The sequence below is a fragment of the Rhinopithecus bieti genome, unplaced genomic scaffold (genome assembly GCF_001698545.2).
Source record: "Rhinopithecus bieti isolate Rb0 unplaced genomic scaffold, ASM169854v2 scaffold_3041, whole genome shotgun sequence".
Taxonomy (NCBI): Eukaryota; Metazoa; Chordata; class Mammalia; order Primates; family Cercopithecidae; genus Rhinopithecus; species Rhinopithecus bieti.
In genome coordinates, this window is record NW_016804262.1 from 1,630,147 (window position 1) to 1,655,417 (window position 25,271).

Here is a 25,271-nt window from a genome sequence, read left to right on the forward strand (position 1 = left end):
ATCAGACAAAGGGCTAATATCCAGAGTCTACAAAGAAGTTGAACAAATTTACAAGAAAAAAGCATACAACCCCATCAAAAGTGGGCAAAGGAAACAGACACTTCTCAAAAGAAGACATTTATGCAGGCAACAAACATATGAAAAAATGCTCATCATCACTGGTCATTAGATAAATGCAAATCAAAACCACAATGCAATACCATCTCATGCCAGTTAGAATGGCAGTCATTAAAAAGTTAGGAAACAACAGATGCTGGAGAGGATGTGGAGAAATAGGAATGCTTTTACATGTTGGTGGGAGTGTAAATTAGTTCAACCATTGTGGAAGACAATGTGGCAATTCCTCAAGGATCTCGAACTGGAAATACCATTTGACCAAGCAATCCCATTACTGGATATATACCGAGAGAATTATAAATCATTCTACTATAAAGACACATGCACACCTATGTTTACTGTGGCACTGTTCACAATAGCAAAGACTTGGAACCAACCCAAATGCCCATCAATGATAGACTGGATAAATAAAATGTGGCAATATGGCACATATATACCATGGAATATTATGCAGCCATAAAAAAGGATGAGTTCATGTCCTTAGCAGGGACATGGATGAAGCTGGAAGCCATCATTCTCAGCAAACTTTAACACAAGAACAGAAAACCAACCACCACATGTTCTCACTTGTAAGTGGGAGCTGAACAAGGAGAACACTTGGACACAGGGTGGGGAACATCACACAGCGGTGCCTGTCGGATGGTGGGGGGATAGGGGAGGGATAGCATTAGGAGAAATGCCTAATGTAGATGATGGGTTGATGGGTGCAGCAAACCACCATGGTACATGTATATCTATGTAACAAACCTCCAAGTTCTGCACATGTACCCCAGAACTTAAAGTGTAATAAAAAAAAAAAAAACACTGATAAAAAACAAGCAAAACAAACAAAACAAAACAAAAAAGAGACAAGTAGATGCTCCCCTGTCTACTCCATTATATGGTAAGAGTAGAAACAAACCCAAGTCCCTCTTTGATGTTTACTGTGCTATGTTTACAATGGGAGAAACTTTTCTTTGTGCAAACTTACACCACCAAAAGCCTTATGACTTTACTAAAGGTTTTCCAGTTCAAAAGTTACTTTTGATCAGGCGCAGTGGCTCACACCTGTAATCCCAACACTTTGGAAGGCCGAGGTAGGCAGATCACTTGAGCTCGGGAGTTCAAGACCAGCCTGAGCCACAAAATAAAACCCCATCTCTACACAAAATACAGAACATTAGCTGGGTGTGGCGGCACATGCCTGTAGTCCCAGGTACTCAGGAGGCTGAGGCAGGAGGATTACCTGATCCAGGAGGTAGAGGCTGCAGTGAGGCATATTTCACCACTGTACTCCAGCCTGGGCAACAAAGTGAGACCCTTTCTCAAAAAAAAAAAAAGTAAATAAAAGTTAGTTTTCCTAGTGGCATCATTATAGGAGATAATCTTAACAAAACAGTATAAAAAAACAAAACAGTGTTGGATCAAATATCCCAGAATGTCAGGATTTAATGGGCTCTACTCACATGCTCATAGACATAAAGTCAACTATTACCATTGAAATAAAACAAAATATCCCCTAGCATGCAGCCCAGTGCATGGCACACAGTAAGTACTCAGTGATAGAATAAACTAGTGAATATGTATAAGAAAACAATGTTAAATATTATAATGATGTACACTTATATTTAAATGTATTTTATTGCTTTCTGTTAACTGGCATAAAATTATTTGTTTAAAGAAAAGGATCTACCTTGAAAATCATTCTTGTCTCAAAAGAAAAAAATTCACTCTTGTTTCAAAAGTCATAGTTGCCAAGAAGCTCAGAACATACAAGTTTTGGGGATTATAGATTCAGGGCAGAAGCTTTTACTTAAAAAACAAAAACAGACTGTGGAAGATATGAAGGCATAAAGTGTTATTCATGATTTAACTAGTTTTATTTAGTTAAATATTATTTTTAAGGCTCTTATATGATATAACCTGATACAAGATCTCTAGCATAAACTATGTTTATATAACTCGATTTGTGTAAATGTCATAGGTAAAAGTCAAATTGTTGCTAAATTTCATGTGAGAGCAACAAGGAAATTAATGCCTCACATTTAAACTGGCTTCAATTTTTTTAAACTTTTATGTACAGAAAAAAAGCTGATTGACAGATAATATTGCATTTTCCCTTTGATCATAAATATGTACCTCTGGCAGAGTTCATAACCCTGATTTGAAATGTAACAGTTACAAAATTGAAGTACTACTGTGAAATTTAAATGATCATATTCTGAATTGTAATTAATGCTTTATAATCCTAACACCATCCATTAGTTTAAAAATCAAGTAGTCTGTTTGTTGAAAGTGCAAACAGAGGAAAATATGCTTCTAGTCCTTTCAGGTTATGGAATACGTATTATTCTTTCCATCAAAAATTATTTATTAGCACCTATGCTATGCCAGCCACTATGGGAAGTGTGTATGCATACATGGTACGTTGGTAGTGAGGGGTGAACCGCTACCTTAGGCCATGAGAATGAAAGTCATGCATATAAGTGGTGGAGCTGAAGGATCAAAAGACCCTGAGTTCTTGGTTTTGTCATTAAACACCCATATCAGACTTGGACTGCCTTTCTCTAGGCTCGTTGATGTGTGAGACAAATGCTTTAAGTCAAAGTTGTGTCGGGTTCTATGTTACCTACAGCCAGAACCAATACTGATTAAAACATTTAGTGAATGAATTTTAAATGTTCTCCTTTGCATCACAAAATGTTGTCATGGATTTAATGTTAAACTCATGCCTCTCCTTCTTTTGAAAAATGTTCTGAGGTGGCTTAGAATAAATGACACAAATAGTACAAGATCTTTAAACCATGATAGCAGAATAAGAGCTAAGTAAGAAAAGAGAAAAATTGTTATTCTAGGAAACCTAGGTGAAAGACAGCAACTGATGTGAAATCTAAAATTCACCCCCAAGTTTTCTGGCACCAAACTCTTATTATCTAATACCTGAAAGCATACCAGTTTATCAATTTCTTCCTAGCACATAGTTCTAAGAAAACATAGCAGGTGAATCTAGTAAAAGGCTACTGAAAATTATGTCTTTAAAAACAGTTTGTAAAAGATATAGCAATTTTATCATACATTAGCTAATACCAATTCCCAATGAAAGACAAAGTTCTAAATGTTAAACTGTAATACAATGTAGCCTCCTACCAAAAACTATAATCTCAAATTGTCTGCTGCATTCTTTTTGTTTTTTGGGTTTTTGTTTAGACAGTTGAGAGAAACAATATAAAATGGAAGAGAATTATAAGGACATCCAGTCCCCCCTTGTCTCCTTCATAGTCTGTTTTTCCCTGGATTAAGCTGGATCTGAAGAGAGGTCTCAGATTGTAACACTTTGTTTTGAGCTTCCAGTTACCTTCAACATGTTTGGCATTACTCACTTGGATTGCATTGAAGGACATTCTGGTAATCTCATACCAAGTGAGCTACTACATTCATCATTCAGGAGTGATGAGGACATTAGGCACAGCAGTTCTCAGTAGTGCGTATGAAAAACCAGTAGTTCATATGAAAAACGTTTTTTCCCAACTATGAGGATATGTACTTGTGGGGGTTTTTGTCCCTGAAGAATAAGCGTGTTTTCTTCTTCTGGACAGCATAGATTGTTGGTAATCCCATTTCTCTTTTTCCTTTGTTCTCCAAGAAACTTCAAAGCAAATTTACATCCCAGGTTTATCTTTATGTTGATCATTTCTGTGTGCTATTCATTTCCACACTCAATTTTATTTATAATTTAAATCAATTATATAATTTAAATTATTTGTTACATATAAAATTACACACACACATGCAAATTTCAGGCCAGACATGGTGGCTCACACCTGTAATCCTAACACTTTGGGAGGTTGAAGTGGGAGGATCACTTGAGGCCAGGGATTCGAGAGCAGCCTGAGCAACACAGTGAGACCTCATTGCTACTAAAATCCAAAAAAATTAGCCAGACATGTTGGTGTGTGCCTGTAGACCCAGTTACTTGGGAGGCTGAGGCAGGAGGATTGCTCGAGCCTGGGAAATCAAGGCTACAGTGGGCCATGATCACACCATTGCTCTCTAGCCTGGGTGACAGAGCAAGACTGTCTGAAAAAAAAAATTTTTTTTAAATCTCTTCCTCTGATGAATAAAAGTGGTGAGAGTGGGTATCCTTGTCTTGTTCCAGTTCTCAGAGGGAATCCTTTCCCCTTTCAGTATTATGTTGGCTGTGGATTTGTCATAGGTGACTTTTACTACATTGAGGTATACCCTTGTGTGCCAATTTTGCTGAGGGTTTTAATCATAAAGGGATGCTGGATTTTGTCAAATGCTTTTTCTGCATCTAGTGTGATGATCTTGTGATTTTGGTTTTTAATTCTGTTTATGTCATATATCACATTTATTGACTTAAGTATGTTAAACTATCCCTGCATCCCTGGCATGAAGCCCACTTGGTCATGGTGAATTTTCTTTTTGATATGTTGTTGGATTCATTTACCTTGTATTTTGTTAAGGATTTTTGCATCTATGTTCATCAGGGATATCGGTCTGTAGTTTTCTTTTTTGGTTATGTCCTTTCTTGGTTTTGGTGTTAGGGTAATACTGGCTTCATAGAATGATTTAGGGAGGATTCCCTCTTTCTCTATCTTGTGGAATAGTATCAATAGGATTGGAATCAATTCTTCTTTGAATGTCTGATAGAATTCAGCTGTGAATCCATCTGGTCCTGAACTACTTTTTGTTAATATGTTTTAAAATGACCATTTCAACCTCACTGCTTGTTATTGACCTTTTCAGGATTTCTAATCCTTCCTGATTTAAGCTAGGAGGGTTGTATCTTTCCAGGAATGTATCTGTCTCTTCTAGGTTTTCTAGTTTATGTGCCTAAAGGCGTTCATAGTGCTGGAAGTCCTAGCCAGAGCAGTCACACAAAAGAAAGAAATCAAGGGCATCCAAATCGGTCAGGAGGAAGTCAAAATGTCACTGTTTGCTGATGATATGATAGTACACCTAGAAAACCCTAAGGCTCCTCCAAAAAGCTCCTAGAACTGATAAATGAATTCAGCAAAGTCAGGATACAAAATTAATGTACACAAATTAGTAGCTCTGCTATACACCAACAGCAGCCAAGCTGAGAATCAAATCAAGGACTCAACTCCTTTTACAATAGCAGCCAAACCAATAAAATACTTAGGAATATACCTGACCAAGGAGGTGAAAGACCTCTACAAGGAAAACTACAAAACACTGCAGAAAGAAATCGTAGATGACACAAACAAATGGAAACACATCCCATGCTCATGGATGGGTAGAATCAATATTGTGAAAATGACCATACTGCCAAAAAGCAATCTACAGACTCAAGGCAGTTCCCATCAAAATGCCACCATAATTCCTCACAGAACTAGAAAAGACAATTCGTATGGAACCCAAAAAAAGCCTGCATAGCCAAAGCAAGACTAAGCAAAAAGAATCTGGAGGCATCATATTACCTGATTTCAAACTATACTAGAAGGCCATAGTCACCAAAACAGCATGGTACTGATATAAAAATCAGCACATAGACCAATGGAACAGAATAGAGAACCTAGAAATAAACCCAAATACCTACAGCCAACTGATCTTCAACAAAATAAACAAAAACTTAAAGTGGGGAAAGGACACCCTATTAAACAGATGGTGCTAGGATACTTGGCAAGCCACATATAGGAGAATGAAAGTGGATTGTCATCTCTCACCTCATACAAAACCAACTCAAGATGGGTGAAGGAGTTAGATCTAAGACCTGAAACTATAAAAATTCTGGAAGATACCATCAGAAAAACCCTTCTAGACATTGGCTTAGGCAAAGACTTCATGACAAAGAACCCAAAAGCAAATGCAACAAAAGCAAGGATAAATAGGTGGGACTTAATTAAACTAAAGAGCTTCTGCATAGCAAAAGGGATAGTCAGCAGAGTAAACAGACAATCCACAGAGTAGGAGAAAATCTTCACAATCTATACATCCAACAAAAGACCAACATTCAGAATCTACAAGGAACTCCAACAAAGTAACAAGAAAAAGATAAACAATCCCATCAAAAAGTGGGCTAAGGACATGAATAGACAATTCTCAAAAGAAGATATGCAAATCGCCAAAAAACATATGAAAAAATGCTAACATCACTAATGATCAAATTAAAACCACAATGCAATACCACCTTACTCCTGCAAGAATGGCCATAATCTAAAAACCAAAAAATAAAAGATGTTGGCATGGATGTGGTGAAAGGAGAACACTTCTACACTGCTGGTGGGAATGTAAACTAGTACAACCACTATTGAAAATAGTGTGGAGATTCTTTAAAGAACTAAAAGTAGTGGAGATTATTTAAAGAACTAATAGTGTGGAGATTCTTTAAAGAACTAGAAGAACTGCCATTTGATCTAGCAATCCTACTATTGAGTATTTACCCAGAGGAAAAGAAGTCATTACACAAAAAAGATACTTTTACACACATGTTTATAGCAGTACAATTCACAACTGCAAAAATATGAAACCAGCCCAAATGCCCATCATCAACAAAATGATAAAGAAGCTGTGGTATACACACACACACACACACATACACACACACATGCACGCACACAATAGAGTACTACTCAGGCATAAAAAGGAATGAATTAATGGCTTTTGTAGCAACCTGGATGGAATTGGAGATTATTATTCTAAGTGAAGTAACTCAGGAATGGAAAACCAAACATCTTATGTTCTCACTCTTAAGTGGGAGTTAAGCTATGAGAACGCAAAAGCATCAGAATGATACAATGGACACTGGGGACTTGGAAAGGGTGGGGGGGGGTGTTGAGGGATAAAAGACTACAAACTGGGTTCAGTGTATACTGCTTGGGTGATGGGTGCACTAAAATCTCACAGATCACCACTAAAGAATTTACTCAGGCAACCAAATACTACCTGTTCCCCAAAAACCTATGGACATAAAATAAAATAATTTTTTAAATCTCTTCCTCTGAGTTTTCCCTGAATATGAATCTTTAAAACATATATTTCATTATGCATATGTGGCTTCAAATCATTGGTAGAATATAGTAGGGTAGAAATAACTAAATGTAGGAAGTCAAAACTATCTAGGTATGTGATTTTCTGGTTATCTGGTAATAAGAGGGTAGAACTAGAGAATCAAGGCGCGATTAGTTAACATACCCCTCTCAAATATTGATAGCGTTAGCCAAGCTTTTGGCTGGATTTGGAAAGCACTGCGAAACCCAGTGGAGACCACCATCATTCACAATGCTGAATAACAGAGGCAGTGGTAAATCCTGTTAGCAGCCATGTGTACCAGATGAAATTTCTTTCGTTCTTTGGTTCTTTCGTTTTTTCGTTCTTTCATTCTTTCACAGGGTCTCATTCTGTCACCCAGGCTGCAGTGTGATGGTGTGATCATGGCTCATCATAGCCTCATCCTTGACCTCCTGGGCTCAGGTGATCCTCCCACCTCAGCCTCTCAAGTAGCTACTACAGGTGCACACCACCATGCCTGGCTAATTTTGGTATTTTTTGTAGAGACAGTTTCAGGGTGTTTCCCAGGCTGGTCTTAAACTCCTGGGCTCAAACAGTCTGCCCGCCTCAACCTCCCAAAGTGTTAGGATTGCAGGCATGAGACACTGCGCCTGGCCTCTAAGTAACTTCATGTGTTACCTCATCTGTCACTCACAGCAACTCCCCTGTGAAGTCAATATTATTCTTATTATCTCTGTTTTTATAGTTGAGGAAACTGGGTACAGGGAGTTCCTCTGGTTACCTGGAAAGATAGTCATGGGTTATTCAGCAACCAGGGAAAGAAAGGTTGATTGTTGCCATTTAAGGTAAACAACCTTGGTGGTGTGTTCTCTCCAGCACTCCTCTTGGGAAGCATCTTTGAATCTGCTCAGATGCTCACTGGTGCCTGGTTGAAAACCCTGACTTCCGTAACCTAAGCACAGAAGAGATCACCTTGGTCTGAAAAACCTTGAGGGACAAGCGGTGACAATTATCCTCATCAACTATAACAACACCTCTTCCAAATGCCTGTGAAATGTTTGGCTTTGAGCAGGGCTGTGTTTGGACCAGCTCTGACGATTTAATTCCCAAACCTACTCTTAAAATAAGCATAAACCAGAAAAGTCCTAGGGCACACAGGCTCTGAGGAGTGATCTCACCAACCCTCAATTCCCCAACAGGTGACACCTAAACTGCATCCCCACAGAAAATCCCCAGATTCCACAGGAGAAGCTTTAAGCGTGGGGTCTTCAGAAGAATCGTGTTGTCTACAATCTCTGAAGTATTGCCATTTGTGTCTCATTTCTGTGCATATGCAGTAGCCTCTTTCACTGCTGCACATGCCCAACAGCTTCTTGAAAGCATTCTTCAGGATCACACAGTGAGACGGACCATGCAGAAAACCTCTAAAATGTGGGCACAGATGCAAGAAGTAAGAGCAGGCCTCCTGGAGTTTAGCCAGGAGCTATAGCTTCATACAAAATGGTCTTAATTAGCCAGCATGGAAAACAGATTTTGCATTTCACCCACAGCCTGTTTTCCCCTCCCCAGCCCCTCTTCCAGGGTCAAGTCAGGTCCCTGTAGCTTGCAAACATCCAGCTAGCAGGTTCTAGCCCTAGCGCTGCCTTCTGCCTTATTCCCTGCCCCACCCCACCACCATCCCCAAGGGTATAACTGAGTGACTCTCCCTTTTTATTATTGCAAGACAGGTAAGTCTCTTCGCTTCTCCAATAAGATAAATATCCATGGGCAAATAATCTGGTTGAACAGGAAATAATGCCATTTCCCTAATTCCTTCATGGCCAAGTTCTGTATTTTAAAATAAATATTTATGATTGTCAGTGTGCTAATGAATAGGCAACTGTGAATCAGAGCACCAGAAAGATAATGGCTGCAAATCTGACACCCTGAGAGTCAAGAGAGTCGTGGGCAACATCATCTTCCAGGGTCTGGGTCTTCTCTTGCCACGGCCCCCAACTCTGTATCCTAAGACAGAACTTTAAACATTTCCTTGGCTGTCTCCCAAATGCATTAATAAGGCATTTCTGTTCTGAGAAAAGCTTCAGAAAACAGATTGAAGTCCAAGCCACCCAGGGGGACAGGGGAAAGAGAAACGGGGGAGATACAGGGCAAACAGCCAGGGGTCTGAGCCCTTTCCTGGTAGCCTGGCCCTGCAGAGCTGCTCAGTTCTCCATCTTCAAGGATGTTAGGATGGGGGCTGGGGTTGGGTGAGAGAGAAGGGGTTGGGAATAGGGCTTGGAGGCTTGACCTCAGGGATGCACAGGATGCTCTCCTGGTAGGGATCTATGGGCCAGAGAAGAAAATGCCAACCTCACGAAAGCTCCTTTTTTTTTCTCTCTCTTTCAACTTTTACATTAGATTCAGGGGGTGGTGCATGTGCAGATTGCTACCTGAGTATATTGCATGAAGTGAAAGCTTCATTTTTGAACACTTGGAGCAAAGCTTTGCCTTAAGTGAACAGCAAGAAAAAGTAAAATGGCCAGCATCTCACAGTACCCCCAGTGGAGCTTCCAGATGACCTTTTCTATCACCAAACCAGAATAAACCACCAGCTCAGCAGATGCCACATCCTAAGCCTCCTGTGCCTACTCAGGAGGCAGGGTGGGGAGATGAGGGCTGAACTCACATTGCACCTGTCCCCTGTCCCTCATTTGCTATCCCTTCTGTTCTTACAACTAACACTGAAGGACAATGGGATGTAGTAGGGAGGAGAGGCTAACTCAGGTTGGGGTGAAATGATAGAGATGAAGTATTCCAGGAGCAGACACTAGACACTGAATGTGAGGTACAAGATATTTATTTTCTGTGAAGGGAAAGGAAAAGAAGAAGGATTGAGCAGAAGAAGAAGTTAGACAAACAAATGTATTACTGAAAAAGCCTTGGGCGACCGGACAAGAGCTCTGGAGCAAGAATTGCCCTATAGAGTTGTTCTGTGCTGAGTCTGAATGATCAGGCCTTCGTCCTCTGACTCACTTGGTCACTGAGTGCAAGAAATCCAGACCAAAGCAGACCATCAAGGGGCTGCCAGACGGAGGTTGTCTGCTGACCCCACTTTCTGCGGCTGGGCAGCCTGTTCTTCCCTGAAGGGAGATCTGGGGAGTGCAGCTCCATGTCCATCATGAAAACAAAGGAAAGGAAATTCCAGGCAAAACTCCTGAAAAGGAAGGGGCTGTCACATTACCATGTTACTTCCAAGCAGCTATTTCAGGGTGTCCTATTGTATAAATATCTTAAATTAGGTATATACAAATCTGAGATGCCTACACTACAGCTAGCTGTTATTATGAATTTAGTTATATTCTACATAGCTATTTTAAAACTTTATTCTTCATATAATTATTTCTGTGGGTTCTAAGCTTGTAATATTTTTAAATAAAATTACTTTCTTAATGATGTTTAAAGCTTGAAGGCTTCCTTTGGCATTTTTCTTGCACATAAAATATGGCATTTTATAGTAACCTGGTAGTAGTAATGGGGTAACTAATCCCTATGATTTGAGAGGTAAAAACCCCTATCCCCACCACATATGTGGATTTAATTAAGCAGGGCTGGAAAAAATCACTTTGAATGTAGGTTTCTAATATATGATTGATTCAATAAAGAAAAAAGTTGTGTAGTGGTCTGCATATCCAATCAATGTAGTTGTAGAGTCTGGGTTGAGAAAAAGGGTGATAATGAAACATTATAAAGCAACTATATCAAAAATAGGGTGATTCTATGCACGCCAAAGCTCAAGAAAGTTGACTAAAAATGCTTGAGAGTGGAAAAAACCACTTAGTAGATAGTACGGCACTGAAAGTAAATGAATAAGAATACAGTTATGGACAAAATTAAAAGTCAAGAAATAAATCCATACATTTACAGTCAACTGATCTTCAGCAAAGGTGCCAAGAACACACAATGAGGAAAGGACAGTCTCTTCAATAAATGGTGCTGGGAAAATTGCATATCCACATGGAGAAGAATGAAATTAGACTCCTCTCTCGCCCCACATACAAAAATAGACTCAAAATGGATTAACAACTTAAACATAAGACCTGACACTGTAAAACTATTAGAAGAAACTGTAGGGGAAAACCTTCTTGACAATGGTATAGGCAAAGTTTTTTGGATGTGACCCCAACAGTGCAGGCAAAAATAGACAAATGGGATTGCATGAAACTAAAAAGCTTCTGCACACCATGGGGAAAAAGTCAACAGAGGGAAGAGACAGCCTATGGGATGAAAGAAAATATTTGTGAACCATACATCTGATAAAGGTTAATATCCAGACTATATAAGGAACTCAACTCAATAACAACAAAAGAAAAGCCCAAATAACCTGATTTTAAAATGCGCCAAGAACCTGAATAGACATTTTTCTAAATAAGACTACAAGTGACCAACAGGCATATAAAACAATGCTCAATATCATTAATCATCAGGGAAATGCAAATTAAAACCACAATGAGGCTGGGCATGATGGCTCACGCCTGTAATCCCAACACTTTGGGAGGCCGAGGCTGGTGGATCACTTGAGTTCAGGAGTTCGAGACCAACCTGGCCAACATGGTAAAACACCATCTTTTCTAAAATACAAAAATTAGCTGGGCATGGTGGCGTGCACCTGTAATCCCAGCTACTCAGGAGGCTGAGGCAGGAGAATCACTTGAACCCGGGAGGTGGAAGTTGCAGTGAGCTGAGATCGTGCCACTGCACTCCAGACTGGGTGACAGAGTGAGACTCTGTCTCAAACAAACAAACAAACAAAAACCACAATGAGATATCACCTCACACCTGCTAAGATGGCTGTTATAAAAAAGACAAGAGACAAGTGTTGGTGATGACATAGAGAAGAGACAAACTTGTGTTCTGTTGGTGGGAATGTAAATCAGTATAGCCATTATGGGAAACAGTATGGAGGTTCCTAAAAAAATTTTAAATAGAACTATCATGATCCATCAATCTTACAACTGTGTATATATCCAAAGGAAATGAAATCAGTGCATCATAGAGCTCTGTACTTCCATATTCGTTGCAGCATTATTCCCGAAGACATTAAATCAACCTAAGTGTCCATTGACAGATGAAAGGATAAAGAAAATAGGGTATATAAAGACAATGGAATACTATTCAACCTTTAAAAAGAAGGAAACCCTGTTGCTTGCAACAACGTGGATGAACCTGGAGGACATTAAGCTAAGTGAAGTAAGCCAAGTACAGAAAGACAAATATTGCATGATCTCACTTGTATGTGAAATCTAAAAACGTCTGTCTCATGGAGACAAAGTAGAATGGTGGTTACCAGAGGTAAGGAGAGTGGGAGGATGGGGAAAGGGCAGATCTTGGTCAAAGGATACAAAATTTCAGTTAGACAGGAGGAATAAGTTCAAGAGATCAATAGTATAACATGTTAACTATAGTTAACAACAATGTACTGTATGTCTGAAGATTGCTAAGAGAGTAGATTTTAAATGTTCTCACTACAAAAACTAAGTATGTAAGGTAATGGGTATATTAATTAACTTGTTATAGGCATTTCACGATGCATGCATATATCACAATATTATGTTGGACACCATAAATATAATTTTTTATTTGTCAATTTAAAAATGAATTAATTAAAAAGTTTTACAGAGGCTACTGAACTTGACAAGGTTCAACCTCAGAAAACACAATTTCCTATACTAATGAGTTCTTGGACCATGGAGAAACAATGCTCTAGTATTTGGTTGGCTTTTCATTAATTTGTAACCAGAAAACATGAGTGATATGGTTTGGATATGTGTCCCCTCCAAATTTCATGTTGATATGTGATTCCCAGTGTTGGTGGTGGAACCTAGTGGGAAGTGTTTAGGTCATGAAAGCAGATCCCTTATGAATGCCTTGTGCCATTTTCTTGGTGATGAACAAGTGCTCACTCAGTTCATGAGAAAGCTGGTTATTTAAAAGAGCCTGGCATCTCTCTTGCTCACTCTCTCACCATGTGACACACCCACTCACCTTCACCTTCTGTGGTGAGTAAAAGCTTCCTGAGGTCATCAGAACCCGAGCAGATGCTGGTGCCATGCTGCTTGTACAGCCTGCAGACCTATGAGCTAATTACACCTCTTTTCTTTATAAATTACCCAGCCACTGGTATTCCTTTATAGCAATACAAAACAGGCTAACACAATTACAATGTCATAAAGGAAAGGCAAAAATATATACAATAAACCCAACAGAAAAAATACATACAAGAGAGAAAAAAACAAAAAACAAAACAAAACAGAAAACCGCTAATGAGAAGGAGCCAGAGTACAAGGTTAACATTAAAATGTTAAGGTTAATATCCAGGCTATATAAGGAACTCAACTCAATAGCAAAAAAAAAAAAAAAAAAAAAAAAAAAAAAAGGCCAAATAACCTGATTTTAAAATGCACCAAGAACCTGAATAGACATTTTTCTAAATAAGACTACAAGTGACCAACAGGCATATAAAACAAAACGAAAACAAAAAACAAAAGCAAAACCAAAAAACAGCTAATGAGAAGGAGCCAGAGTACAAGGATTGTGGAAGTTTCTTCCACAATCTCCTTGCAAAATTCTCTTCCACACTTTAAAATGGAATCAGGGTAGCTGGGAATAGAGCAACTCCTTGATCTTGGGATCTTGGTGGAAGGAGAAACTATCAAGGACAAAATATGTCTCCATACCATACATTAGGAACATGAGCAATGCATTAAGTAGCATCACAGCACTAGGTTCCTACAGCATGTGTCTCTGATTTGCAGCCTGATGAATGATGCAGTCTAAAAGGAGTCAAAGGAACTCTGGAGAGACTGTTATGCAGTTTTTGAGGAAACTTGTAAATATTATTCATTCTTTGAAAAATACTTATTGAGCACCTACTATGTTCCAGGCACCATTTAAGACACGAGGCATAAAACAATAACAAAGGGCATGAAGTCTTGTGATTGGTCCTTGCATTTGAGTCCCTGCAAAAGACCTTTAAGCTCAAGGATCTTGCAGTCTACTTGAGGAATTTGCTACTACTTTGTTTTGTTGAAAGATGAATAAAGTTAGCAGTTGAGGGTAAATTTTAAGCTGCGGCTTGTTTCCATTTCTTTAGACCAAGTTTTTCCTTCCATCTGTTAATATAGGCAATCCAGAATCACCTATAAGGTATAGTTGTTGTCACTTCATTGCTGGAAACAACAAAAAAGTTTTTTGATACTGTATGTATGCCAATTTATGTTTGTAATTGAAACTTAAAACACATCATTTGAAATAAATAACCAGTATATTAGTTCATTTTGCATTGCTATAAAGGAACATCTGAGACTGGGTAATTCGTAAAGAAAAGAGGTTTATTTGGCTCACAGTTCTACAGGCTGTACAAGCATGGCACCAGCATCTGCTTGGCTTCTGGTGAGGCCTTAGGAAGCTTTTACTCATGGTGGAAGGCACAGGGGAAGCAGGCATGTTACATGGTAGGAGAGGGAGCAAGAGAGATGCTAGGCTCTTTTAGCAACCAGCTCTTACACGAACTAAGAGAGTGAGAACTTATTACCTCAAAGACATCATCAAGCCATTCATGAGGGATCTGTCCCCATGACCCAAACACCTGCCACCATGCCCCATCTTTAACCTTGGGGATCACATTTCAACATCAGACTTGGATAGTGACAAACATCTATACTATATCAACCAGCCAGGTATAAAACTAATGTAATGGCATAGTGTAATGAAACACTGCAGAGATGTGCTGCCTTCTGCAAAGTTGTCCACACAATTCCATGGAAACAAGTCCCCCACCCCCAATACCCATAAAGTTGGGGTTAGAAATTAACACTTTCACCCCTTCCCACAAAGAGCTGGAGTGGACACTCAACTTTGTAGCCATCCTTGCCAAAGAAGTTTCTTCCACAATCTCCTTGCAAAACTCTCTTCCACACTTTAATCCTTGTTCTCTAAATGGGAGAGGAGGGTTAAGAGTCATTGACAAATAACTCCTGTGTACAAATGGAGAAGTCTGCACTGGGTGGTGTGGTGGAGGCTTGGTTTGTCTCACATTCATGTGGGTATTCCTATTTCCGCTGTACAGTGGACACTGAGGTCAGAAATGTCTTGCTCCTATTTCACCTGCATCATCTCATTTAATCTATGATAGTAATGAGGGATTATCCTTATTTTACATAAAAGAACACTGATGTGTATAGAGGTTACGTAGGTTGTAACACTAGATGTTGGATTCAGATCTTTCTAACCCTAATCTGTGTGCTCTTAACTCCCAGACTGGCTTTTTAGTTTAAACTAAATGAAAATTGTTTTGAAGCCAAATAAAATTTAAATTTTTGGCTTTATTTTGAATTATACTAAATGAAAATAAATACAACTTCAAAGGAGCACCAAATTGTTTTGTTGGAATGTGATTTTTTTTTTCACTTAAACCCATTGCTCTAAATCATATTCAGAAACTCAACAGAACAAATGCTGTTATATAAATGAGCCAAAGATGGTCTCTGTGTATTGGCCCCTCAGTTGTATATTTCTTCACTGCAGGCTAAGACTTGTTAGCTCAAAGCCCACTGGTGCCAAACTCAAATCTTTACACATCCAACTATTTGAAATATAGCCCAAACAAGCAAATTGTTAGCATTTAGAGCCTGCCTGCTTGATGTATCTTGTGAAACTGCATTCTGATCTGCTGCTGTTGGTAAGACAGAGCTTTGTGGGTGTAAGACCTCAAGCTGTTAGTGCCTTTCAGAGCTCCCTGACCCAGAGACTCCATACCATGCTGCTGAGCAACATCACCCAGACACGAAAGCTCCCTCTCTGATTCTCCTCGCCCCTGGAAGTTACCTTGCACTCCTCCCTTTCTGGGTGGTGGCCCCCATGCTGTGAACCCCTTCTGTGATGGACTTCCATCAGCTGCAACCCTAAGCAACCACTCAATAATGCTTCTTGTGTGTTACTGCCTCTTGTGGTCAAGATCAGCTCCAAATCCCTCAAACCTTAACACAAAGACAGTGAGTAATAACTTCAGGAGTGGAAAGAGAGATTACCCATACCACTATTACTTTTCCTTTTTTAATTTTTTTTTTTTTTTTTTTTGAGACAAGGTCTTGCTCTGTTACCCAGGCTAGGGTGCAGTGGCATGATCATAGTTCACTGCAGCCTTAAACTCCTGGGCTCAAGAGATCCTCCCACCTCGGCCTCCCAAAGTGCTAGGTTTACACATGTGAGCCATTGTGCCTGGTCTACTTTTTCCTTTCTTAGTTCAAGTTCCTTAGTATTACTGGTGTGTTCTTTTTCTCATTCTCTAAGTGTGGGGGTCACTGAAGGCTTGAAACATTTATGAGCATATCTGAGCTCTTATCTGTAGGTTGGCCTGCCCAGGATGGATTCCAACAGCATCACCTACTAGCCTTGTCCTAAGTGTTAATATTGGCAGAATCATGGATTTAATGTGTTGGTTCATGTTTCTGACATGCATAATAAACTCGACATTACTTTTTTTAAATGCCCATGTATTCATTAAAATAATCTTCGTTGCACACTTTGGGCAACACTTGGCCTCAGTGACCACATGCTAACTCTTTAGGGTGACTCCCATGGCCACTCAAGGACTTCCTGCTCCCCCTACCTTTTTAAACATTTGAGCTCTGGAAATCCAGAACTTCCCTGGACTTCTTATATCATGAAACTGCCTTTGTACATGTTGTGCAGTCAGAAAGCATCCTTCCCCCTTGTCAGTGAGGCACAGTCTTGTTTACATTTTGAGGCTGAGCTGGTACCTGATCTCCGTGGCAAAGCTTCCCCTCTCCACTCTCTCAGCAGAATCCCCTGCCATGGTCTTATGTCAGAGCTGCACCCGCCCCCAGCCCGGGTCTCCGCTTGCAAGGGGTACATAACACTCATCGTACACTTACCCCATTGCCTGTTGTTCGCCTGTTTCTTTGCTACTGGTCTTTGGGCTCCCAGGAAGTTAGAGACTTACAGAATTTTTCATTTTTGATGCCTATAGTAATGCTGAACACCGAGGACTCAGTAAATGTTTTTTGCATCCATGAAAGAGAGAATGAGCCTCATGAAGATAACTGCTATTCTGTTTTCCTTTTCTTTCTTTCTTTGCTTTTTTTTTTTTTTTTTTCTTTCTTTTTTTGAGACAGAGTCTCACTCTTTTGCCCTGGCTAGAATACAGTACTGTGATCTCAGCTCACTGCAAACTCCACCTCCTGGGTTCAGGTGATTCTTCTGCCTCTGTCTTCTGTGTAGCTGGGATTACAGGCACCTGCCACCATGCCTGGCTAATTTTTGTATTATTAGTAGAGATAGGGTTTCACCATGTTGGCCAGGCTGGTCTCGAACTCCTGACCTCAAGTTATCTGCCCTCCTTGGCCTCCCAAAGTGCTGGGATTACAGGCTTGAGCCACCATGCCCAGCCTCTTTTATTTTAATAGACTTTGTTGACTTGCAGTTTTCCTGGGTGCTGAGAGTATAGAAGTAGAGAGGGCACCGGAGGGAGGATGAAGAGGAGGTGGAAGGGTAGGGGAGGCAGAAGAGATTTCATGGCCCACTTTTTATGAAGCTGAATCCTTGAGAAATTATAGGCTTCTAGTTCAAGACAGAGAAAATGAGCGTTCTGTTTACTTTTCCTGACTTCCAATGTCCCATTAAAAACTCTGAAATAATTTATTTTTTTTAAGAAATGAAAACATAACTGGGAAAACAAGAAGGGGAGTCACCTTAGGACAGAAAGTCTCAGGAAATCCTGAATGAGGAGACAGCAGGACAGGAAGCTTGAAGAAAACAACAACTCATGGCATCCTCGTGCTTTGGGAGGCCGAGGCGGGAGGATTGCTGGAGGCTGGGAGTTTGAGACCAGCCTGGACAACATAGCGAGACCCCGCCTTTACAAAAAAAAATTTTTTTTAACTCACCAGGCATGGTGGCATGCACCTATAGTCCTGGCTACTCAGGAGGCTAAGGTGGGAGAATCACCTGAGTCCAGGAGTGTGCCATTGCACTCTAGCCTGGGTGACAGAGTGAAACCCTGTCTAAAAAATTTTTTTTTAAATAAAAATAAACCTATAGCCCAAAGCAACCCTTCCCCAAGCACCCCTGCCCACGGCTCCTCAACAAATAAAATGCATGAGAGAAAACTGGCAGCTAACCCAGGGCCACTCATTGGCGAAACTTATTCAGGACAGCTGAGACTCTTGAGACCCTTGTCCCTGCCCCACCTCTGCTCTCTCCTCCTAGAGTGTCCGCTTTGACAGAACAAGGACTGCCCTGTAAAGCCAGCGACTTACCTTTCGGGGCTCCTAGAATGGGGAGGGGCTTTTAAAAAGGCAAAGCAACTTGAAATAACTCTGGACCCCCACAAGGCATAAAAGAAGAAAGAAAAGGTCAGGGATGCTTTGCCCCAGAGAGACATGCAGTCAAGGCCTCCTTGACAGATTAATGGCAGTCCTTATTTTCACATCTGGGTTGAGATGGGGCAGCTGGCCTGCTTGTCGATGCTCATACAAAGCTAAAATAAAGCCAGGCAGTTAACACAACCTGCCCATTTAGGAACTCCTGTGGGGAACCTACCTGCTGTACTGCAAGGAACAGCTGGGCCACCTACCCACAGAACCAACCTGATCCTTGAGTCATTAATGTGAGTAGACCACCCAGAATGACCAGATATTTTAGGACAAGCAGCAGCGTAAAACAAAAGCACCAAGATGAATTTGCTGATCAACTGTCTCCAGGGAAAATGGGTCATTTAGAGAAAACATTCTTATTAATATCCACTGAGTTTCAAGACATTATATCCATAAAATGTGACAGGACCACTATTAAAAAAAAAAAAAAAAAAAAAGCAATAGAAGCCAGGAAAAAGTTCTTGGCAATTAAAAGTATGATTGCCCAAGCAAAACATGCCCTGGAACAGCTCCACAATAGGGGTAAAGAATAAACTGGGAACTTGGAAAAGGAAGTTTAGGAAACATCCAAGATTATAGAAATAATAATAAAGAAATGGGAAATGTGAGAGAAAAGTTGAGGGGCATGGATGATATATCCAAAAGTTCAATTGCTCTTTAATAGTAGTGCCAAAAAAAAAAAAAGAAGATAACTAAACACTTGAAACAAGTAATCAAATAAATATCTGAAAAAAATATATTTGAATTAAAGAAAGACATGAATTTTTAGATCAAAGAGGTCCACTACTTTTGGGCAAAGTGAAGGAATAAAATTCACACTTAGAGCCTACTAAAATTTTAGAACCCCAAAGAAGATTCTGAAAGTTTACAGAGGAGAAAAAACTCAGATCATTTCAGATCATTTACAGTGGAATTAAAATCACGTTGGCAGTAGACCGTCACCAGCAATATTGAGTGCTAGAAAACAATACAGCAAAGCCTTCAAAAACCTTGAGGAAATTATTTTAAATCTAGAATTCTGTAACAAGCCAAAATATCAGTCAAATGTTAAGATAAAATAAAGACCCACATAATTATATGAAAAAAATTCCACTGGCAGTTACTCCATCAATGTGAACCATTAAAATAAGAAATGGAACAACATACAGTACCAGTTGAGCATGAAGTAAAATAATTAGCCATGTGTGCTGGCTCATGCCTGTAATCCTAGCACTTTGGGAGGCCAAGACAGGCGGATCACTAGAGGTCAGCAGTTCGAGACCAGCCTGGTCAATATGGTGAAACCCCATCTCGACTGAAAATACAAAAATTAGCCAGGCATGATGGCGCATGCCTGCAGTCCCAGCTACTAGGGAGGCTGAGGCGGGAGAATCGCTTGAGTCTGGAAGGCAGAGGTTGCAGTGAGCCAAGGTTCACCACTTACTCCAGCCTGGGTGACAGAGCAAGACTCCATCTCAAAAAAAAAAAAAAAAAAAAAAAAAAAAATAGAATTAAAGAAAGTGCAAAATATATTAAAGTAGCATCTGGTGATTCTTATACATTAGACATCCTCCTTCAAGTAGTGAGGGTTTATCGACTCAATATTACAAATCTTTCTCCATGCATTCAATCACACTTCTTGATTTTGCAACAATATAGTAATGTAATATATTGTGGATTTAAAGTTTTAAGATTCTATTTTAAAAGCATAGAATACTTCTTATCACTGAAGATAGTTCAAATATTATGCATGGTACCAATGTAAAATTAGTAATACAGTTAACGATAATCAGGAGCATGGAGGTAGAAGCAATGGAAATAAATCATCTTATTAAATGTTTATCTTTCATAGTGGGGAATCAATTGATGATTACCTAAAGTTGACAAAGAAATAGAAATGTAGGAATATCATTTAAAGTTATAATGAGAACTGTTAGGCCATATGATGGTTAATTTTTGTGTCAACTTGACTGGGCCATGGGATGCCCAGATAGCTGGTTAAACATTATTCTGGGTGTGTCTATGAAAGTGTTTCTGGAGATTAACATTTGAATTGGTGGACTGAGTATAGCAGATATAGCAGATGGCCCTCCCCAAGTGGGTGGACATCGTACACTCCATCGATGGCCTGAATAGAACAAGAAATTGGAGAAAGGTGGGAGTCAACTTCTGCCTGACTACTTGAGCTGGGACATCACTCTTCTGCCCTTGATGCTTTTGGCCCTCAAACTACACCACTGCTTTCCAGCTTACAGATGGAAGGTTGTGGGGCTTCTTAGTCTCCGTAATTGCATGAGTCAATACTTATATCTATAGATTGATAAATCGATAGATAATCCCATTAGCCCTGTTTCTCTAGGGAATCTTAACTAACAACACATCCTGGCTGCACTCTGGAATAAACATTTCCACTTGGCAAATGAGGCTTTTGAGGCCCTTCTCATCTTGTTCATTGTCATCGTTGAGTCCGAGTTGATCCACTCCCAAATGGGGATATCGAACCAAGGCCTCTGTAAATCAGGGTATTCGGTTTTGACACAAGCTCAGTAACAGGTCAATAGCTGCTTCTCAAAAAGATCTGTGTACATTTTATTTTATTTTATTTATTTTTTTTGAGATGGAGTCTTGCTCTGTTGCCCAGGCTGGAGTGCAGTGGCATGATCTTGGCTCACTGCAAGCTCCGCCTCCCGGGTTCATGCCACTCTCCTGCCTCAGCCTCCCAAGTAGCTGGGACTACAGGCGCCAGCCACCACGCCCAGCTAATTGTTTCTATTTTTAGTAGAGATGGGGGTTCACCATGTTAGCCAGGATGGTCTCGATCTCCTGACCTCATGATCTGCCCGTCTTGGCCTCCCAAAGTGCTGGGATTACAGGTGTGAGCCACTGTGCCCAGCTATATACATTTTATGAAAACAGCCTTGTCCATCTTGCTCCTGACCCCTCTGGACAAAAGGTTTGGGTGCGAGTAGGAGATAGCTGGAGAAAATCTGAAGTTACAGCTGTTGGAATGGTACTTAGCATCTTTGTGGTGGTGGAGAGTAGTGACCCCACCGCTGGGGAAGTACACACCCTAGGACCTCAGAAGGTACAGGGGAGAGGAGGACATTAATCATCTTTTGTCCTTCAGAATCCCCCCACCCCCGCAAAACTTTCTTATGAAGGAAAATACCTTGGTCTGGCTCTGCAAAACTGCAACTGCCTTAAATATAATTGCTGGATCTGTAACTCTCGCTAAATGGCTCTTACCACTATTAGATGCTGTTCCCCTTAACTTTACTGAGATGTCTATTGGAAACCGCAAGGGATGACCCCAGGTCCTAGACAATCCACACAGAACTCTTGTCCACACTTCCAGATGTCTTCCCCACCCACATTCCCATAGCCATTGCTTAGTCAGTCCATGATATCTGGCTGGTGGCAAAACAGGACAGACTCTATTATTTAAACTAAATTGAGAACCTTAAAGCCTATCAGCTGGCCAAGTGGCCACATTGGAGGCACTGCCAACCTGTACCCTCCAATTAATGAGGGTCCTACCTGGTGGGCTCCAGCAACTGTAAGCATCACCTTCTTTCCAGGGGTACCATGTTTGCTACTAGGGCTGTACTTCTAGTGTGGAGGCCAGGCATCAACTTGTCTGCATGCAAGACCATGGCAACTCACACACTAGGGCTGGTCATAAAAGACCTTCAAGTGCTAAGGAAACACTACTGGATCACAGAGCTCACAGGGAACTGCAGGTATCTTTCTGAAATAAGACTACCCTCAAGTACAAAGGGAAGCTCCCCTGAGGGATAACTGGCTTATTTATGTATACCCTGTAAGGCAATTATCTCTGTGATGAATCATTAAGTTAGAAAAGGTAGTAAGAGGCTGGGCATGGTGGTGCATGCCTGTAGTCCCAGCGTACTTGGGAGGCTGAGATGGGAGGACACTTGCGCGGTGGGAGGTGGAGGCTGCAGTGGAGCCGTGAACAGACCAAGAGTGAGGAAGGGGGAGGGAGGAGGGAGGGAGGAGGGAAGAGGAAGGAAGGGGGAGGGAGGGAGGGAGGAGGAGAGGGAGGAGGGAGGAGGAAGGAAGGAAGAAGGAGGAAGGAAGAAAGGAGGGGAGGGAGGGAGGGAGGGAGGGAAGGAGGAACAGAAGAAGGGAAGGAGGGAAGGAAGGAGGGAAGGAAGGAAGGAGAAATGAGTCCCTGACTTTAGCTGAGGTAATCAATGATACCATCTGGTTCTAGAAGGCATCCACCTTCTAGAAGGCCAGCTTTATGTCACTGGCCAGAGTTGTGATGGATGATGGACTTGTCCTAGACATCCCCCTGCCAAGACAGGGTCTCTGCTAGTGCTAATTCATTCTGTACATGGATTAATGCCTTGGGCCAACTGGAAGGATCAATACAGAGTCTTAAGGAGAAAACCACTTGGCTCTCCAAGGTAGGCCCTGATGGTTTATTGGATAAATCCAGGACCCCTGTAGACATGACTGAGATCAGTCCTGAAGTCTGGCTTTATTCTGCTGCATAGAGTCCTGTCACCAGCAGCTTTAACTAAATGCTATGTGAGAAAACTTGAACAGATTTAGTGGTAGGCTGTGTTGGTCAGGTTTATCAAAGTAGCCAACAGGGTAGCATACTCTGTGAAAATCATGTAGAAGCCAAAACGATGTGAAACTGAGTGGTAGGTAGCATCGGAAGACACTCTTCCCATGGGTCTCTCCTGTTCCTACACATCTTGTTGAGTTTGCCAAGGCCCTGACCATTCTTTGCAGTTGCATTTGTGGCAAACAACCTTGAAGAATGAGATAATATGTCCTTCCGAGACAAGAAGAAGCTTTGGTTACTGTCTGCTATGAAACGGAAGGTTTGCCACGCTCAGTGTTCCTTTCTGTAACATAGCCCACTGTATGGGTTGGGGTTGGGCATTTATCTAGGCCTGTCTACATTGTACCCTACAAACTGGGGCTTGGAACTGATACAAACATGTTCACACTCTAGACACTGTTTTTGCTGTGAGTAATAAAGTCATCTTGATGCAGAAGTCTCATGTCTCTGTTAGCATCCATGAAACAGTGGCAAGCTAACTTGGTAACCTGCAAGTAGCATAAAATCTCAAACCCTTCCCTGTTCTTGACATAAGGCTATCATTATTTGCAGATGGCATGATGTAGGTGACATGACATGTGCAGAGAAAGTATAAAATAATCTCCAAATAAGTTATGAGAATAAGAGAATTTAGCAAAGTTGCAAGATACAGAGTCAATATATAAAAATCAATGTTACTTCTCCATGTTAAAAAAAAAAAGAAACACCGTATAAAATCTAAAATAAAATAGCACACCCACACAAAAGTTAAAGACCAAGGAACATATTTAACAAAAAAACCCACAATATTTTGACACTGAAACTGCAAAACATTGCTGAGAAAAATTAAAGTTAATAATTTTTAAATAGAGTGATAACATGATGCTCACAGATTAAAATGTCAATTTTGCCCAAATTTATCTATAAATTCAATTACCTCTCAAGCACAATTCTAACAGGTTACTTGCGAAAATTGACAAAGTAATTCTAAAATTTATATGGAAATACAGGAGACCTAAATAGCCAAGCCAGTCCTGAAGAACTCAGACGGAGGGCTTTAACTACCAGATGTCTACAGTCATAAAATTAGTGTGGTTAAGAAAGTGCGGTGGTGACGTTCAAATAAGCAGATACATGGAATGCAACTGACATCTGAGCAACACATCCATGTACATATGGTTACCTCAGAGGTCATACTACACTTCAGTGGGAGAAAGAATGATGGATCAAGTGGATACACACTTGGAAGAACAAAAAGAATCTTGGCCTCTACTTCACATTGTACACAAAAATGTGTTCAAGATAGATCTTAAACTCAAATGTGAAGTGTAACACAACAAGCCCTCTACAAGAAAACATCAGAGAATATTTTCATGACTTTAGAATATATAAAGATTTCTTAGACAGGACCCAAAAAAATATTGATAAGTTCAACTCATTGTTACCTAACCAAAAGATATGAATGCTTATGTCCACAAAGTGACAAGTTCAAGGATGGTCATAGCAGTATTATTCATAATAGTTGAAAACTGGAAACAGTCCAACAATATAATGGATAAATTGTGATATAATCATATAATGGAATATTACACAATAATGAAACAATAAATCACTGATATGCCTAAAGCATGGCTGAATTTTATTTTATTTTATTTATTTTTATTATACTTTAAGTTCTAGGGTACATGTGCACAACGTGCAGGTTTGTTACATAGGTATACATGTGCCATGTTGTTTTGCTGCCCCCATCAACTCATTATTTACATTAGGTATTTCTCCTAGTGCTATCCCTCCCCCAGCCCCCCGACCACCTGATAGGCCCCAGTGTCTGATGTTCCCCACCCTGTGTCCAAGTGTTCCCATTGTTCAATTCCCACCTATGAGTGAGAACATGCAATGTTTGGTTTTCTGTCCTTGTGTGAGTTTGCTGAGAATGATGGTTTCCAGTTTCATCCATGTCCCTGCAAAGACATGAACTCATCCTTTTTTTTCTGTTTTTTTTTTTTTTTTTTTTTTTTTTTTTTTGAAACAGAGTCTCGCTTCGTTGCCCAGACTGGAGTGCAGTGGCACGAACTCGGCTCATTGCAACCTCCGCCTCCCAGGTTCACGCCATTCTCCTGCCTCAGCCTTCCAAGTGGCTGGGACTACAGGCACCCGGCACCATGCCCAGCTATATTTTGTATTTTTAGTAGAGT